Here is an 18,453-nt window from a genome sequence, read left to right on the forward strand (position 1 = left end):
GGATGCCGCCGGTTAAAAACAGTACCACCAACAGCCAGATCTGCTTGCTGTATTCCCAGTTTTGCTGGATTCCAGCCTGGAAGTCTGCTGACGGGCTTTCACGCCCCAGCTAGTGATATAATCCCCTTGAGGGACAAGGACACTTGGTGCCTAGCAGTTTCCAGTCGACAGTTCCCTCTTGGGCGCTACATGCTTAACCTTGCTGTTGTCCTTAAACCTTGCTCTTTTCAGAGGCTGAAGTCCACTACAGTAGTCTCCCCTTAACCGCAGTTTCAATTTTCATAGTTTTCAGTTACCTGTGGTCAACTGAGGTCTGAAAATATTAAATTGCAAACTCCAGAAATAAATGATTCATGAATTTTAAATTGCAAGCCGTTTTGAGTAGCGTGATGAAATCTTGCCCTGTCCTACTTTGTCTCACCCAGGATGTGAATTATCCACTTGTCCAGTGTATCCTGTCCGTTAGTCACGTGGTAGCCATCTGGATTATCAGAACGACTGTCATGGTATCACAGTGGTTGTGTTCAAGTCAGCCTTATTTTACTTAATAATGGCCTCAAAGCACAAGAGTAGTGATACTCGCAATTTGGATATACCAAAGAGCAGCTGTAAAGTGCTTTTTTAAAAATGAAAATGTGAATGTTCTCAACTTAATGAGAAAAAAATCACATGCTGAGGTTGCAAAGATCTATGGTAAGAAGGAATCGTCTATGCATGAAATTGTGAAGAAGGAAAAAGAAATTTGTGCTAGTTTTGCTGTTGTACCTCGAACTGCAAAAGTTTTGGCCACAGTGCATGATAAGTGCTTAGTTAAGATAGAAAAGGCACCACATTTGTATAATAAGATTTTGAGAAAGAGAGAGCATATTGACATAACTTTTATCACAGGCTCTTGTTATAATTATTCTATTTTATTATTTATTATTGCTGTTAACCTCTTACTGTGTCTAATTTATAAATTGAACCTTATCACAGGTATGTACATGCAGGAAAAAACGTAGTATGTATAGAGTTGAGTACTATCAGCAGTTTTAGGCATCCACTGAGAGTCTTATCCCCTGTGAAGAAGGGGGAACTACCATATTCAAGTTCAAGTGTGCCAAGGAAAGGAAGGGAGCTGAGAGACGGAAAGAGGGCAGTGAGAGCAAATGGAAGGTAGTGATCACTGAAAGCTACAAGGAACCAAGAGGTGAAAGAAAATTTCAGGAAAATCCCTGTTCAGTCTGGCCTGTCTTGGCTCGAAGCACCATTTGAATGATGCTCTCTTTAAATCAGTAAAAGTCCACAGCCCTAAAGTGGTCATCAATTCCATTATGATGTGTAAGTGTGAATGCCAACTTTAAATTGTATGTCAGAATAATGTCTGCACTGTCCAGACCATGCTGAGGGCCATGACTACATCCCCTGAGCCTCAAAAAAGAGGGTAGCTTTTAATTCTCTGTAGGTAACCCAACCCCATGGATCTGGTCTTTGTAATTCTATGACCATTGACAAAATGGCTTCATTCATTGGACCAAGCCTTGGAAGTACTGTCCCTCTTGGCTCTGGAGGAGTAAGAGATTGGTGAGATTGTGGGGCATGCCCTCTAGCTAGGAAACCCCATGTTGCTCCCTGCCATGCCTGGGGATGGTGAGAGGAAAACTTGCTTGCCTAAAAGTATGTTTGTGTGTTCCTTGTTTTTGGACACAACCTGTAGGTAAAGAGCCTTATACAGATCTACAGCTTTGTTGACTCTTGGCCATGAATAAAATAGAAATTTGGTGGCCAGTATAGATGAGAAAACTGAAACCAAGTAGCTGTTTCATGACAAACTTCAGGGGGAAAAGCAAAGGCTTCTGACCGTGGTGGTTTCCAAGGCTGGGCATGCCCAGTGCTTTGCAGTTTGGAGGATGTATAAGGATTTGACTTCAGCGCTCCACTAACCTTGCTTCTGGTCCAGAACAGGTATACAAGCAGTTTTCAATATTCTCATCCTTGGGGGCAGGAATGGGACTATTCCTACCCAACCTACAGAGACTGAGAGTAAGGGAGGAAATCAAAGTGCTCTTATCCAAGGACGAGGGAATGGGTGCTAAGTACATACAGCAGGACACTACAGATGTTAACCAATTTCCTCCAACACAGTTTTGAATTTAAAAGAGAGCACAGATGTTGTGACCAGTGTTCAAAGCTTGTTAAGCTGTCTGACCCTTGGTGAATTATTTAGCCTCTGTGTACCACAGTTTTCTCGTATGTTACATAAGGATTATATGAGCAACCTCTTCATAGGTTGATTGAGAGGACTGTATAAATTAATACATATAACAGTGCCTATCTCATCCTAAACTATCAGTAAGTGAGGAAACTGGGGCTCTGAGAGGTGAAATGATTTAGAGGCTAAATTCCACCTAAATCTCAAGGTCATAAGACTAGCAAGTGATACTGTTGGGATTTGCATACTAGTTAAATGATGTCAACTCTAGGACTGCTTTTCAACAATAGAATACTGTAAGAGTATTTAAATACACGGAGAGAGACAGGAGAGGAGAGAGGCCCATTGAATTTGTACAAAATCATAATGTATCACATAATTATGTGTGAATATTTTTCTCTAGGATCATGACCTTTTAGGGGAAAGGAACTCTAGCCTTCTATTTCACTTTACTGGAACCAGGCACATAAAGTGCCCGCCCATGTGTATAGATGTTACAGAATAAAAGGATGGAAGGATGACGGAGTGAGTGAATGAGTGAGTGAGCGAGTGAGTGAATGAATGAGTGAGCGAGCGTGTGAATGAACATGCATGGTTAGCGATGAAAGAAATACTCTAGGTCTCATACATGAAAGCAAATAGTTTGGAGGGGTTGGTGCAGTAACAAACCCCAAACCATGTCACCTCGATGCTAGTAGGAAAGCACTTGATCCAGCCACGTCTACCATCAACACAGCCTCAAGAGGTGTTCTAAGAGCACTTCGTCTTAGAAAACGATATTGAAGGCAACTAAAATGATCAGCTGTCTTATAACACTGGAATTCAGTGCTCCTTCGGCCTAGTGCCCCACATGGTTTTAAAGGGCCAGATTTCTTTTTCTCCGTTAAGATTTTCCTTTTTATCTGGAATTTTCAGTTGGGGGCAGTAGGGGTGGGGGATGAACAATTGTGAAAGCTACCCTTGAGCAATCATCTCACTTTTGTGTCCAATTTTTTAACTCCCTGATCACTCAGATCTCTGTCTCTGCCCATTAAAAAAATAATGGCTTTTATGACCCAACCTCTTCACCCCTCCCCCTAAGTGAAACCATTTCTTATTGTTCCATGGCTGGCTACTTGATGGGTTAGTCACTAGCAGCACATACAGACTGGAACTCTATGTAAACAAACAGTCTAAAAATAGAAGTCTGCATGGACCCTACAGAATTCCCATCCATCCTCTTAATTCAATTTCTGTCGAAATTATACCCTATCCTAAGCAGCATTTCAATACAAAGAGATGGTATTGAGTCCTGTAGCATCCTATTTACTATGCAGGTTACTTTGCCATGATTTGTAGATCTGCTTGATTTCTTCTAATTTTGGGTTTCCAAATTAATTTAATTAGTTCTCCCCATAAAATCATAACAACTGAATTTCTGCAGCAATCTGCCTCAGAGACACAAAGTAAATTTCCCCTCCCTTCTCTCCTTCTGTCCCAGCTCCTCTGAGGCTTAATTTTTGCCCTCTTCTTCAGCATTTAACACTTGAGAAAGGCAGATTTTAAATTATTATCAGGACCTTTGTTTTCACTCCCATATTTAAATAGTTTAGTCTATAGGTTACATTTGCAAGATTCATGGTAACGAGTATATATGAGTGAACTTCTTTTTGAGTGACTTTTTTAATGCTAAATTTTAAAAGCTGGGTCAAAATGTAGTGCCAACTGTTTGGAGTGCCAGCTACTAATTATAGGTTCAACTCTGGCATGGAGCTATTGATGACCTTAGGATTTCCTCTGCTTTATAATAATTCCATAGTTCCATCTGCTTTTCCCATTGTGAACTACCGTTTAGGAAGCTGCATGAATTAGTTTGATAGTAAGAACTCAGAATAAGGAGGTGGAAGACATAACTTTAATTTCTGGTTTTATTGTTGACTCATGGTTTGGCTTAAGGCAACCAGGCCACCACTATCATAAGGAGAGGACTGGACACTTACAGAGTGTGAATGTTTGGGCACAAGTATCATATGTAATTTATGGCACAAGTGCCGTAGTGCCTGGTGTTCTGTTACTGAAGGTCAGTTCATTTGTGTTAAACCTTTGTCTTTTAAAAAGCAAAGGGAAATAATGAGTTAAGACCCTAATAACGTGCTACGACTTCATACGCAACATACTGCATTACTGGGCTCTTAGCCTTACGACAGCAATGTGTTTACATCCATGTGTATAGGAGGGTTATGGTTAGACATATGAGTGAGTTGGCGGGAGGATGAGAGGACAAAGGAACAGGAAGGGTTGTTTGTTTTTTTTTTTTTGGAACAGTGAGGACAAATTGCTCTTTTTCAGTTTCATAAAACTATAAAACAGGAGAAAAGCTCCGACTCTTTACAATTATTTGAAGATTTGTCAGCTAATGGTTGATAATGTGCCCAGAAAAGAACTTGAGACAAATAAAAGGTATCAGTCATCTAACTGAGAATTTCTGACACCCTCAGTGACATGCTACCCTTGACCTTTAATACCTGATAATGAATAGAGCTGTTAGGAAACACACACACACACACACACACACACACACACACACACCCTCACACACACCACTTAATGCTGCTATATAATACCTTTCATATTGAGCCATCTAAGCTACCAGGTAATCATGGTAGTTAAAATAACATTTTTTTTTAAACCAGATGTTGTTTCTCCTCTTTAGATTTGTATTTTTGACAAAGTGCTATTCTATTTTTCAGTCCTTCTGATATGACTTGTAGAAGAAGGTAATGACAGGTTGCAACTTTAAATCCCCTTCGCTTTCTTTCCTTTGAATAATCCTGTTTGACAGGCTTCCCTCCGCCCCTTTTTCTTGTCATTAAGAATAGCTTCGGTTTGGTCTGAGTACAAAGTAGATTAACTGTATAGCTCTAGGAACACTACTACCGTGTTCCAAGAGGTAACGAAGGGAATTTCAAAAACGAAATCTGTCTTTATCAGGAAGAAGTAGATTTAACAACACCTTGAACTGCAAGGTAATAGTCACCTATTTATATTGCACTAGTGGAATAGTACATTTTATGACTGCATTTATAGTTTAAAATACAGCAAGATACTGACCAAATCTTTTGGTTAGAATCTCGGAGGTCTTCCCAGAAATTATATTTTGCCTTATCTTTTAAGAAGCTATAAGAGTACTAAAGACCATCTTTAAAAGTTGCCATTTTAAATGAAGCATTTACTTTGGAATTGATACCTATTTAAAAACTTGACACAATTATGGTGCGTTTATTCTCAACAGATATCGAAGAAGACCATTTCTCCTTAGAAAGATATATATTTTCCCATTTCAAAAGGAAATTTTAAAAAATGATTTTGAGATGAATTAGTTGATTACAACAGAGGCATTTAACTATTTCCTCCAAAAAGCACCAGTCAAGTTCATCCAGCATTTCAGGGAGTTAGGAAGAGGTTTATGTATTATTCTTGGTGGGAAAAAAAAATTAAAAAACACTATCATGACAACTAGAGGTTAAGTAACCTGCCATGTTCACTGAGTCAAGCAGTGGGATTAAGGATAAAATTGTAGGTTTCTTGCCTTCCAGATGGTGGTGGAGTGAGATGAGACCTACCCTGCCCCATGCCCCATTTTCAGAGGGCAGCAAAGGCTTGCAGGCTTGTCTGCATCCAAGAATGACAAGGAGTTTCTGAATTAAACAGTAAGGCTACTTGTGGGAAGATAGCCTGGGACTTACTTCTTGGACAGGCGATGCCACTACAGCTTCTATTGCCTCTGCAGTGCTGTCTGAAAAGCTTTCGTGGCTGAGTGGCAGGTGGAGAAATAAGAGACCTTTTGGCTGCCCTCCCTCTTCCTTGAAATCCTACCAGCCTCCTTTCCTTTTAGGGTAGTGATGGTCTAGGGTGCACCAGAGTTTATGGCCAAGGCGCAGAAAGAATCAATTCCCCCTGGGCAGCCCTGGAGGGGTGGGGAAGGGAGTGGGCTTTATTTCCAGCACAGTGATCCTTGGGTAGGGATAGCCCCTGGCCCTGTATACTCAGTGAGTCAGGGATGGCCACTAGGTCACTATCTCACTGAAACTTGTGGTAATAGACCACCTGGGGCAAGTAGTTGTTCTACAAGAGAAAGAGAATAGAGGAAGAGGAGGGAAGAAACTGCTGAAAGGGAAGAAGCCTGTTTCTTGCAGAGGGAAGGTAATCCCATTTTTCCCACCATAGAAACCAAACATCTAAATAGAAATGCAACAACTAAATTCCACCTGACCACACCTGGTCTCCACAGATTGCACAGGTGATTCAGGAGATATGAGGTATTTCTCGGAGGTTTGTTGGAAAATACAATTTGGTTATGCAACTTTCATTCAGTAGCTTCATGTTACTCGTGTTGTAATACACTGTCTACTGGAGGAAGCCATCTGGGGAAAGCTTAAAGCCTTTAAGGTGATTTATAAAGTCCACCCCACTCCCTCTTTAGGTATTTCTCTAATCAACTCTCCCACCCCTCACCTCTTGCACCCTCAGACACACTCTACACTCCAAAGTATTTGCAGTTTCCCAAACCCACCAGCCCCACCTTACTTACACCCCTTTCTTTCTGGGGTTATCTTCCCTAATCTCTCCTTATCTGCCTGCAAATATCAATCTGTTTATCTTTCAAGATGAAACTCAAGCTTCACCTCCTGTGTAAAGCCTAAACTGGCCATCCCACCCCAATAAAACTGACCATTTTACACCCCCATAGAGATTGCTTGATTATACCTAATTGTTTACAAGTCACTCTTCCTTGGCTACACTATGAGCCTCTGGAGTGGAGTCTGTGTCTTACCTTGCAGTCTCTTGAAACACAGTGTCCCAGCACTTAAATATGTTTGTTGAATTAATAATGACTTGTGTTCTCTGTTCTATCTATCCCCCTGGACAGAACAATCCATAGTTGCAGTTTTTTAAGCAGTGGGGGATTTGGGAGAATGGGATGGAAGGATTCTGAAAACTCAAAGTCCAACTCTAGTGTCATGGGGGAACACATTCTCTCTGTGAGAAAATTCAGTGAAAAATTTCTCTCTGCTGATTATGATGAACTACATTTAAGCCAAGTTCTGGCTGTGCTAAATACTGTTTGGAAGGAATTCATTCTCTCTCTTTCTCTCTCTCTCTCTCTTTTTTTTTTTTTTTTTTTTTTGACTATTTCCATCCACAGATAAGTATAACCCAGGGAATTTTAAAAACAATGCTGTTGCCTTGGTCCTGTCCCAGATAGTCTGGTAAAACTGGCCTAGAGCAGGGACTGGCTTTGGGATATTTCAGCTCACCAGGTGATTCTAATGTGCAACCAGAGTTGCAATCCACTGCTTTAAGAGAATTTATCCAGAACTAGGGTTTACATAGCCTCTGTATAGTGAGAGCTGCCAACTTTATAGGTCCAATTTAAACCGAATGGGCATCTCCAGCTTCACATGTCCAAAAGCTACAAGCCCCCAAGTGCCAAAGTAAATGGCAACTCCATTCTCCGAGTGGCTCACACCAAAAATGCAGCTGAGCAGATGGAGTAAACTGAATGGTGGGATAGGGGAGAAGCCAGATCAAGTGGGTTAAGAAGTGAGAGGGAAATAAAGAAGGAGACTTTGGCTGTAAAAGGGGAACAAAACCACACACACCTGGAGCTCGCTATTAGTGGAATTACATTTCAGGGCCTTGTTTATAGTTTGTTTTATAAATTTGAAGGAAGACTGACCTTATTTAACAGCTGATGAGAAAAACCCAGTAAAGTCCATTGAGCAAACTGCCCACTTTCTCTTGTCTTGGTTAGGCTACGTTTCTCAAGAGCCCACAAGTGATACAGCTGATGAGACAACATAGATGAACTGGAGAGAGAGTTCTTACTATCTTGTACTTACAGAATCTGTACTGACAGGCCCTCTTCTTGATGGACTTGGAAAACGGCCAAGGCATGATGAGAGCTGGGAGTTGGGCGGTGGGGTCTGCGGGTGACTCTGGCCTGGGTGCTCCGGCTCTAGCTCAGCTCCAGCTGGGCACCAGCTCCAAGCCCCGGGCGGCGCCTAAGCCCAGGGGGACCCCTCGAGGCCGGCTCAGCCCGCGCCCCTCAGGGACACACCAATACCCGCGCAAGCGCACTGGGCCTGGCGGGTCAGGAGGCGGAGTCCGCCTCCCCTCCAGGGCTTCTGAGGGGGTCGTGATCCTCACAGACAGAGGGTGCAAGAGAGCGTGCAGGGAGGTGGCAGGGCATATTGTAGGTGGTATTTCTTTCTTGCTTGCTTTTCCTCTTTTTTATTAACTATAGTTGATTTACAATGTTGTGTTAGTTTCTTATGCACAGCGTGGTGATTCAGTTATACATATGTATTTCATATTCTTTTCCACTGTAGGTTATAAGATATTGAATATAGTTCCCTGGGCTATACAGCAGAACTTTGTTTAGCTACTCTGTATATAGCAGTTTGTATTTGCTAATCCCAAACTCCTAATTTTTCCCTCCCCCATGCCTTTCCCCTTTGGTAACTATAAATTTGTTTTCTATTTCTGTGAGTCTCTTTCTGTTTTGCAAATAAGTTCATTTGTATATGACTTTTTTCAATTTCACATATAAGTGATATCATATGATATTTGTCTTTCTCTGTCTGACTTCACTTAGTCTGACAATCTCTAGGTCCATCCATGTTATGTCAAATGGCATTATTTCATTCTTTTTTATGGTTGAGTAGTATTCCATCGTGTGTGTGTGTGTGCGCGCGCACACACGCGCGCGCACACACACACATCTTCTTTACCCAGTTATCTGTCATCTGTCAATGGACATTTACATTGCTTCCATCTCTTGGCTATTGTAAATAGTGCTGCTATGAACACTAGGGTTCAGGTATCTTTTCAAATTAGTTTTCTCTGGATACAGGTGGTATTTCTTTTTCCACATTACAGGTCTCTACTGAAGCACTAAATCCCTGCTAGAGCTACAAGGATATTAGTAATAAATAAATCCCAGTTCCTGTTTTAAAAAAGCTTGCGAACTTCTAATGAGGCCAAGAAAAAAAATACACACATAATAAAAGAAGGTGAGTAGCATAAGGTTTATGTAAAGATCTAAAAGTATTCAAAGAAGGAGACTTTTCTCATGTGTGGGAGGTCACTGGGGATAAGATTCAGGAAAGACTTCAAGGAGGGGGTGATGTTTGAGATTCATCCTGAAGAACTAGCATCTCCAGGCAGTAGGATTGGGGAGAAGATTCCAGGTGGGAAAACTCCACTAGAGCCCAGAACTGTGACAGGGCTGGGAATGGTTGCAAACTAGCACCAGAGGCTCCTGGAAATTTACGCGATGTATGTCCTAGTGGTCAGCAACAAATCTAGACAGGCAGGCTGGATGTGGGAGTTAGGCATGCCTGAGTTTGGACACTGGCACCACCATTGGGTAAATATCCAATCTAGGGGGAGTTATTTAACTTCCCCCAGCCTCAGTTTTCTCACCACTAAAATTAAATTAATCATACATTTCCCAAGATTGTCTTGAGGTATCTGTTCTATCATAGTTGTCTCATACATGGTAAATGTTATTATTCTGCAGAAGTCTTGAATACGAGGGTGGGGGGTATATGGAAGGATTCTAGCTTGTGGAAGAAGGTTTGCACAAGGTAACTACAGTTGGAATAATCTGTCGGCAACATACAGGCTGGAGGGAAGGGGGAGAGAAAGAAGGAGGGAGACAAGTTAGGAGGCTATTTTGTAGTCAGCTAGGAGATCGATAACTAATCCTCAGGGTGATGCTACTTCATGGTCAATCAATAAATTCAAAGTTTTGTTTTTGAGTTTTCAGAATATACAGATCTTTTTAAATTTTCTTCCCTTTCCCTCCTGCTGTTTTGCCATTGGATTGTTCTACCAGCGGGCAGAAGGAAAATCAGAGAAACTTCAATCAGCCAGTGTCACTGTAAACAAAAGAGGAGCTTAAATATCTGTGGTTACTATGTGGCTGTGAGCAGCTTAGAAAGATTTGCTTACAGCAGGCTGAAATTAACCACTTGAATTTAATGTTTTAGGTAGAATATATGTGCCAGTAATTCTTCACTTCCCTTTGTTCCAGTGATACAGCTGAGTCACTATGAAGTGCTAAGAACTTCTATATAAATAGTTTTCTATCAGTTAATTAAAAAAGGCAGTAGGGCAGGGCTCTTTCCACACAGAACCTTGGACAAGTCATTTGACAATCCTGAACTGCAGATCACAGATCTGTAATTCAGGGGAGGTAATTTATTTTCCGCCTCATTCTTAAGGTTGTTGTGAGCATCAAATGAGGTAACTGATATAAAAATGCATATGTTTTATAAGCCACAAATATGAAAGATTATTATTTCAACAAACCTACATCCACATGAATAAGGCACAATTATTATGAACTCTATTAGAAATTTTCCCACTTCGTTTTCTTCCTTGCCCTCTGAAGATCTGCTTGATTTGTTTGTTTTGTTTTGTTTTGTTTTGTATTGTCTTTTTAGTTGGCGAGCACTTTACTTTCATGTGTTGACCGCAGTTAACCTCTCATTTTAGGTGAGATTTCCAAAATACAAGTTGCAACTAAGTAGCCATTTTGTCATTCTGAAATTGTATTGTTTGACCTCCCCCGTGTTTTGGGATAAGCATAGGAGGTTTGGGTTTCAGACTTAAATTATTTCACTGAGGGCACTTTTGGAGGAGGAAAAGTTATTTTTCACTCACTTAATGAAACAACTTCTTGTACAGCAAACTCTGTCTCATTAAGGGCTGTGCTGCAGACTCCAGCGATGATTTAAGAGACTGAGTCAGCATCTTTATCTTGTGATGCATTGAAAGATGTTAGTTCCCCTGGAGAGACAGAAAGGAAATTGAAAATAAAATCTGACTTCTTTTTTTTTTGGTTAATTTTCAATAAAATGAAGCAGTTACTTCTGAAATATGGACACACAGATGAGAAAAGTGTGTAATTGCTTAATAAGAAGGGGACTTGCATAATTAAACTGAAATTCAGTGCATTTTAAGGAGAGGGAAAGCATTCTAGCTAAGTTTCTGGCAGATAATAATGGAGGAAAAAAACTGAAAACATTTGAGGCTCTGAAGTCACACTTCTGTTGATACATATGGCGTTAATGGATTTTGAGCTCCTCGGCCTCCTGGTAAGCAGATGGTTTTATACTTGTGCTTAAACTAGAGGTTAGATGGCTTGGTGGAAAAAGGCAATGACCCTTCATCGCAAGTTTGGTTTTGGACCTAATGATTTGTGGATTTAGCTCTGTCAAAGGATGAAGATGACAAACTTTTCAAACACATACTGTCACACTTAATACCCTTTAAGATACTCAAACATTGACTGGGCCTGGTAAATAAATCATACTTGATCTTCAGAGAGATTTTTTTTTTCCCTAGTTGAAGCCAAGTTTTATGTTACCTCTTTTATTCTGGGCAAAAAGTTAAATCAGAGAATCCGTATTTCTCATGGATTGTCTGTTTAAGTATACAAAGTATAAACAACAGTAGCACCCTAAAAATACACACTGATTTCTGCTAGGTTAACTAGAAAGGACTACTGCTGTAAATAACACTGCTGCTGTGGAACCACAGCACTAAGCCTTCCCATCCACATTCTAATCGAAAAATACTGGTTCCATTCCAAATCCTAACTAACTTAATTTAAAACCGTTTGTTTTATGGTGATTGCATATTTTTTCAGTTAACTAACCATTGTGCCATCAGCTCATAGAATTTATGAATGGAGACAGCACTTCTAATTGATAAGCATGGCATGCTTATAAATGAAGTTAAAACAACAGTGACACTTTGGGAAACAAATATAGCCACTTGACTGCTTCCCAGACATAGCTTGTTTAGAAAAGAGCCAAGAAAACTGCAGATCTCTGTTTTCAGGATTCATGGCTGGAAACTGAAATGTACATGAAAGTCAAGGAGGAGTTGATGCATTTCCTTTTGGTCAGACAGAGGTGCTAGGAGCAAGCAGAGGGAAGGGCGTGGGCCAGAGCCTGGAGAATCACATCAATAAACACATTCTCACCTGGGCTCCCCGGGTCCCAGGATGCCAAGACTCTTCCAACACCAAACACAAGTGTTGCCAGATAATTCCACAAGAAGAAGGAACTTTCACCTTCTTTACAGTTTGGTGTTTACAAACACTCTGGAGAGAATGTACATACGTAGATAACATACTAATCAAATGAGTGATGTTATTTGGATCAAGAGATGATTGGATGGAAAACTGTCCATGATATATTAAGAGGAAAAAATCAGGTTATGAAACAGTGTGTGTAGTACAATTCATTTTTCTGTGTTTGTGTAAGAAATAATTCTATAAACGTACAATAGAATGACTGCAATAAGACATGGTAAACAAACAAGCAACAAAGTAGAGGGAATACAGATTTTCATTCTCTTCTGACTTATCTATTTTCACATAATAATGTTACTTTTAGAATAAGAAAAAATTTCTTTAAAAAAGACTTCAGGGAAGAAAACATTCAAGTTATGAAAACATGGGGCAATAACTATTACTTAGACTAATAAATCTCTATAGACTTAAGGGAATAGAAAGCAATTAAAATATAGACATAAAGAACACTATTCCTATTTCTTTTCACACCCTGGAACAATATATATTTGAGAAGTGAAATATTTAGCTAGGTCAGGCTGTGTACATTCGTGGAATCCTTTATCTATCATGATGTCTGTTAAGAAGAGTTAGTAACTGAAGAGTAAAGCATTAAAAAAAATCTGGTTCATACAGATACCATACTGCATGAAAATAACTTAGCTTTAAAAAATAAAAACTGGTCCTTGTTTCTCTAAAATAATTCAAGATTTGAATTAAGAAATACTGATATTAATATGCTGAGACCAGAGACCACAGAACCTTAAGGATAAAAGAAAATTGTAATATACACTGATGGAGAAGATACTGGGAAAGAGGCTCTCTCAATTGCTGCTGGTGGAAATACATTTTCACCACTCTAAAAAGCAGTCTAGTAATACTCATCAAAATTCTCAACACTGTGAACATCTTTAGGTTTATTTATTTATTTATTTTTAATGGAGGCACTGGGGATTGAACCCAGGACCTCGTGCATTCAAGGCATGTGCTCTACCACTGAGCTATACAACTCCCCTAATGCTGTGAATATCTTTAAAACCAGCATTTCTGTTTCAAGGAACTTATCCTATGGACTGTATAGGAATGGGAGCAGAACAATAAAGGATGCTCACAACAACATTGTTTATGACAGTGAGAAATTAGAAATGCCTTAAATGTCCCACAGAAGAGTGTATTTTGCTTTCATGTTTGAGAAAATCCTAGTAATCCATTAATAACAGTATATTGTGTCGCCATTGAGAAGGGTTTGTGCAAGAATGTATCTAATAAACACAATGCTGAACAAAGGAAGCCAGACACAAAAGACTATATACTATATGTCATTTATAGCTAATTAAAAGTGATGCAACAATAACTGATGGTTAACTTTGGGAGTGCCTCACTATTGGAGGTGAGGACAGAGCACAGAGGGTTTCTGGAGGTCTGTCAGTGTTCCTTCCTTGGTCTCAGACTGATACATGGGGATGTTCACTTTGTGAATGTTCATTAAACTGTACACTGATGACTGTTTACTTTTTTGCATGTCTGCCATGCTTCAATAGCATTTACCATAAGAAAGGGTTGTAAAATATATCAATAACATAGAAAGAAGTTCAGCATACATTTTTAATATAAAAAATCCTTTTCCATCTTAAAGGATTTTGTAGAAAAATAAATGGATGCATGTTCACAAGGTGGCACTGGCAGATATCTCTGGGTGATGGCATCAGAGGTTACTTTTATTTGTAATATTTTAAATATTTCCTAAAATTGTTGCAATAAATATATATTACTTTTGTAAGAAAAAAGCCATAATAATATCATTATAAAAATAAGAAAGGTATATGTAAATTTGTTAAAACAGAGAACAGAGGTAATAAGAATAAGCTTAGCTTAAGCACCTAGAGAAAGAGTTGACAAAGATCAGTTAGGATTAAATGACTTGGCATTTTACAAAGCCCTGATTCAAAAATAAAAACACTTTTCATTCTGGAAGTACATAACATGTGGCTTCAAACAGAAGGCAGGATGTTAAAATTCTAAAGCAAGTGTATAATAACAGACTGGCCCACTCATTTCCTAGGTTATGTAAGCACTCTGGACCTCAGTTGTCCTGCCTGTTGAATGGGTTTAATAATACCTTTCCTGCATCCTCCCAGACATATTTTGAGAATAAGTGATATAAAGATACTGGAATAGCTTTGAACTTTTCAGAGATATTGGTTCAAGGTATTATTACAAGGGCAGTGTATGAGAAAATATGGGATTAGATGCCACTTGAAAACTTTGTGACGCTTGTGAAACTATACCTTTAAAAAGAACCCATACATTAAGAAGACTTTAAGATAACAGTTTTCATTTTTTAGACTTTTATACAAGAACATTTTTATAAAGAAAAATGAAGAGAAAATAACTTATTTTCAGCTTAAGAAAAATGGAACAATTGTGCTGATTTGAATTATTTTTGAAAATTGGATGACAGCGCTAATTCTATAATTCTCATGATCAACTGAGTATTTCCTACTAGGGAGAGATAAGGAAGTGAGTCCTTCACCCCAGAAAACACATTTACCTCAGCTCGTGTTACACTTTGAGTATCTCCTCACTGTCAGTTGTCTTCCCTTTCAGATACATGGTCTTCTAGGATTGGCTAAATAAATACTGAAAGGCTGACAGTTAAAAGTCTTAAACCTACAAATATTCCCCTCCATCTGCCATCTCTACCCCACCTACATTCTGTGATCTTTATTTCATTACCCTAGGGTAATACTTGATATTAATATGCATTTAATAGTTTACAAGAAAGTCTGTTTTGAACTACTACTTTCATTTTTCCAAATAGTGTATCCACAGATTGTTTGTCCATATCCACTTTGCCAAGAGGACAAAAATCATATTCACGGCATTCATTCAATGCAGTGGCCCATAGAAATGGATCTCACTGGATGGTCATAGGGACCCCAGCAAGTATATCTCTGTAGCATTTCCTAGATCAGTGGTTCCAAAGTGTTCTTGGACCAGTAGCATCAGCATCACCTGAGAACTTGGTAGACGTGCAAATTCCTGGGCCCCACTCTAGACCTACTGAATCATAAACTCTGGAGGTGCTGCCCAGCAACCCATATTTTAATAAGCCCTCCAAGTGAATCTGACGCATGCACAAATTTTAGAACTACTACCCAAGAGGGATCACAGGTTAGCTTTCTAGAAGCACAGAATGCTCCCTTAAGGGATCTATGAAAATTACCAGTATGCACTGGCTTACTCCGAAAAAACAACGTTGAAGTTTCAAGACAGTCATCATAAAAAAATACACAGTAGCACTAGAAGCTTCACTTTGCAGTCATTTGACCATTTTCAGGCCACTACTATAGTAGATTAGAGCTATTCCTAATTTACAGACAAGAAAATAAAACAGGATAGGGTAGGGGAGAGCACTCTTAGAAATCAGTGTAGCTTTTAGCATTAACTGAAAGTTTCTCTGATGTTAATTGCACTAGAAATGATTGTTACATTGTCTTTCAAAATCTCTGTGTGGCAAAACTGAGAGTGAAGGGCAGAATACTGGTCTTCCTGACAGTAAATTATCCTGGCCTTTGAAAAAAGAGTCAAATACAAGACACCCCTAAAGAACAGAAGATCTTTACTATGGAATCATCAGCCCCCTTATTAATTTCTCAGCCTAACCACATCCATCTGCAAAAGAGGGAATTGGTCTTGCCTAGAACTTCCTTGAAACTAGACACAGAAAAAGAAGGCCTCTTCTCTAAATCAAACTCAGTTTACATATTACAAGATTGCTTCTTTCTTACAAAGAAAGTATAAGGTAAAACCAGGAAAGAAATAACAGGAGCAACACTAGTATTACTACGGAATTTTTTTACATCTTGTCATTGACTTGAACTTACTAGTTCATTTCACACAAAGTTTCTAATTCACTAAAGGCCACCTCCCGATATGCTGGATTTGATTATCTACATACTTAACCACAGTTGTGTAAACAGAGTAACAGGAGAGGTTCTAAAAGGATTATTAATCCACTGCTATGAGTTTGTAAACAACTTGTGAACAAAATTACTATCTTTACCTTTGGTTAAGAATCAGAATGGTTAACTGCTTCCTTGACAAAAATATACATATGTAACAGCCTTATATTTTTAATACTGAATTAATTCCAGTAAGTCACAAATACAGAAGTAAGGCTTTGAGACATTTACCGAATTGCTCTGAACTTCAGTTTTACCACCTGTAAGAAGGAATCAGGATGGTTGTGAAGATAAATGAGTTAATTCATGTGAATTGCTTAGGACCATGCATGGCAATTAGCAAGCACTCAGAATGCTAGCTCAATTATTATTTTTGTAACTGCAAATGTTAACTCTGTTTTCAGGTTAAATTAACTACCGAATGATGAAGTCAATACAAACACACCAACTGAGACTGAACAGGTTAGTAACAGAAAAGTTTTCCTGATAATGGATACTGTTGCCTTATCCAAAGCTACTGCTATCATTTACCCAAGGAATTCAGATAATAAAACACATGGTCTCTTAATCATCATACTTTGAAAACATTCAACCTCACTAAGTTTCTGATATGTAATATCTTAGTGGAATCTCATTTACCTATTATGAAAACAGAAGCTATTCTTAGGCCCTTAGAGTCGTAATTTTTAATTCACAGACACTTATAGGTCATATTTAACACATAAAAGCTGGGGAAGGATTACTCCATAGGTATGTGGCATTCATCCAGTTGGCCCCTGGTGTAGAGAACTCTTGTTGGTCTGGGAGACATACAGCAGGAGGACAATGGTCCTGGGCAGAGTAGTGTCAAAATCTGTTTTTCCTAATTCAGTATGATTCTGTAATCAGGCCCCTGTTACTGAAACAGTGCACAGGCATATTTCAGTTTGGATAGTCTTAAAATGCACACATCAAAAAGGAAAACAAGAGGGAGGAAAGAGGCCCCCTTTTATGGTTTGTCTCAGGTAATCCTTCTAGTAATATTGAAATGTATTATATGTGTGTGCACATGCATGTAAAATTTTAATAGATGGGAAAACAGGAGCACAGAGAGTTTAGAGTCTGGGAAGGGTTAGAAACCATACTGAGAACTCACTAAGTCTTGAAGAGAGTATCATGCCCTTTAGAACGTATTGCCCTATGCCTGGAACAATTTTACATTATACAGGCAATGAAGACAAATAGATATGACTGAAATTGTATAACATCTGACATCCAAAAGTCCACATAATAGCACCTTGTCAAGGTTCCCCTTTTGGAGATTAACTAGTATTACTTACTAAGAATTCCAAGTTGTAAAATCTTTCTTTTCCCTTTTCTTTTTCTTCCTTACTCTCTCTCCCTCCTTCCCTCCCTCTCTTTCTCCCCTTCTTCCATCCCCCCCTCTCTTTTTCTTTCTTTTTTAAACAGATGGCAAGTAAAACTTTAAAAGCTACTATTCAGAGCTCCCTGCTAGCATATCACAAATTGGCACAAAAAATTAATAAACAGAAATCTCAGTTAAATAGAGTGGATTGACCAGCAGGGGGAGCTCTCATGCCCTGCAACGATAGTGGAGCCCCAAAAGAAGAAAGACTCCACTTTTTTCCTGGCAAGGACTTAGCCAATGAAAAGCTATGGACTCTGTTTACCACAGCCCTCCCTCTTCCTCTCTGTAAAAGAGTTCTCCTTCCCTTGCCTTGCAGGGACTTGCATGTGGCTTACCATGGTTGCAGACCCTGAGTTACAATTCTTTGATAATCCCAAATAAACCCAGTTTTGCTGGAGAAATAACTGGCAATCTATTTGATTTAGGTCAACATTGGTCTCCAGGCTTCACCTTATTGATTTTTACTTCTAGAAAGGCCTTAAGGTAATACACACTTGAACTTCGAACACTGAGGATGAACACCTCTTGGCTAGGCATATTCTAATTTGGCACTTGGAGTCCATGTTCATGGATCCAAGTTATGGCTTTTCTCTGTTCCTGACTGGGTACTGAATTATTTGTGCCTATCCCAAAGTATTAATTCAGATAATTAGGAGGCAGGAAAACACTCTAGATAGCAATATGCTGGATAAATGTTAATTTTTGCTCTTATGTTTTACAACTTGGAATTCTTAGTAAGTAATACTAGTTAATCTCCAAA

General features: G+C 39.1%; 1 non-coding gene across 1 annotated transcript; it reads right to left on the reverse strand.

Annotated features, from left to right (window-relative positions):
* Positions 1–13,259: 13,259 nt before the first annotated feature.
* Positions 13,260–13,333, reverse strand: TRNAS-UGA. Its single transcript has one exon. It is a non-coding gene; the product is annotated as a tRNA-Ser (tRNA).
* Positions 13,334–18,453: the final 5,120 nt, after the last annotated feature.

Source organism: Camelus ferus, chromosome 1 (genome assembly GCF_009834535.1).
Source record: "Camelus ferus isolate YT-003-E chromosome 1, BCGSAC_Cfer_1.0, whole genome shotgun sequence".
Taxonomy (NCBI): domain Eukaryota; kingdom Metazoa; phylum Chordata; class Mammalia; order Artiodactyla; family Camelidae; genus Camelus; species Camelus ferus.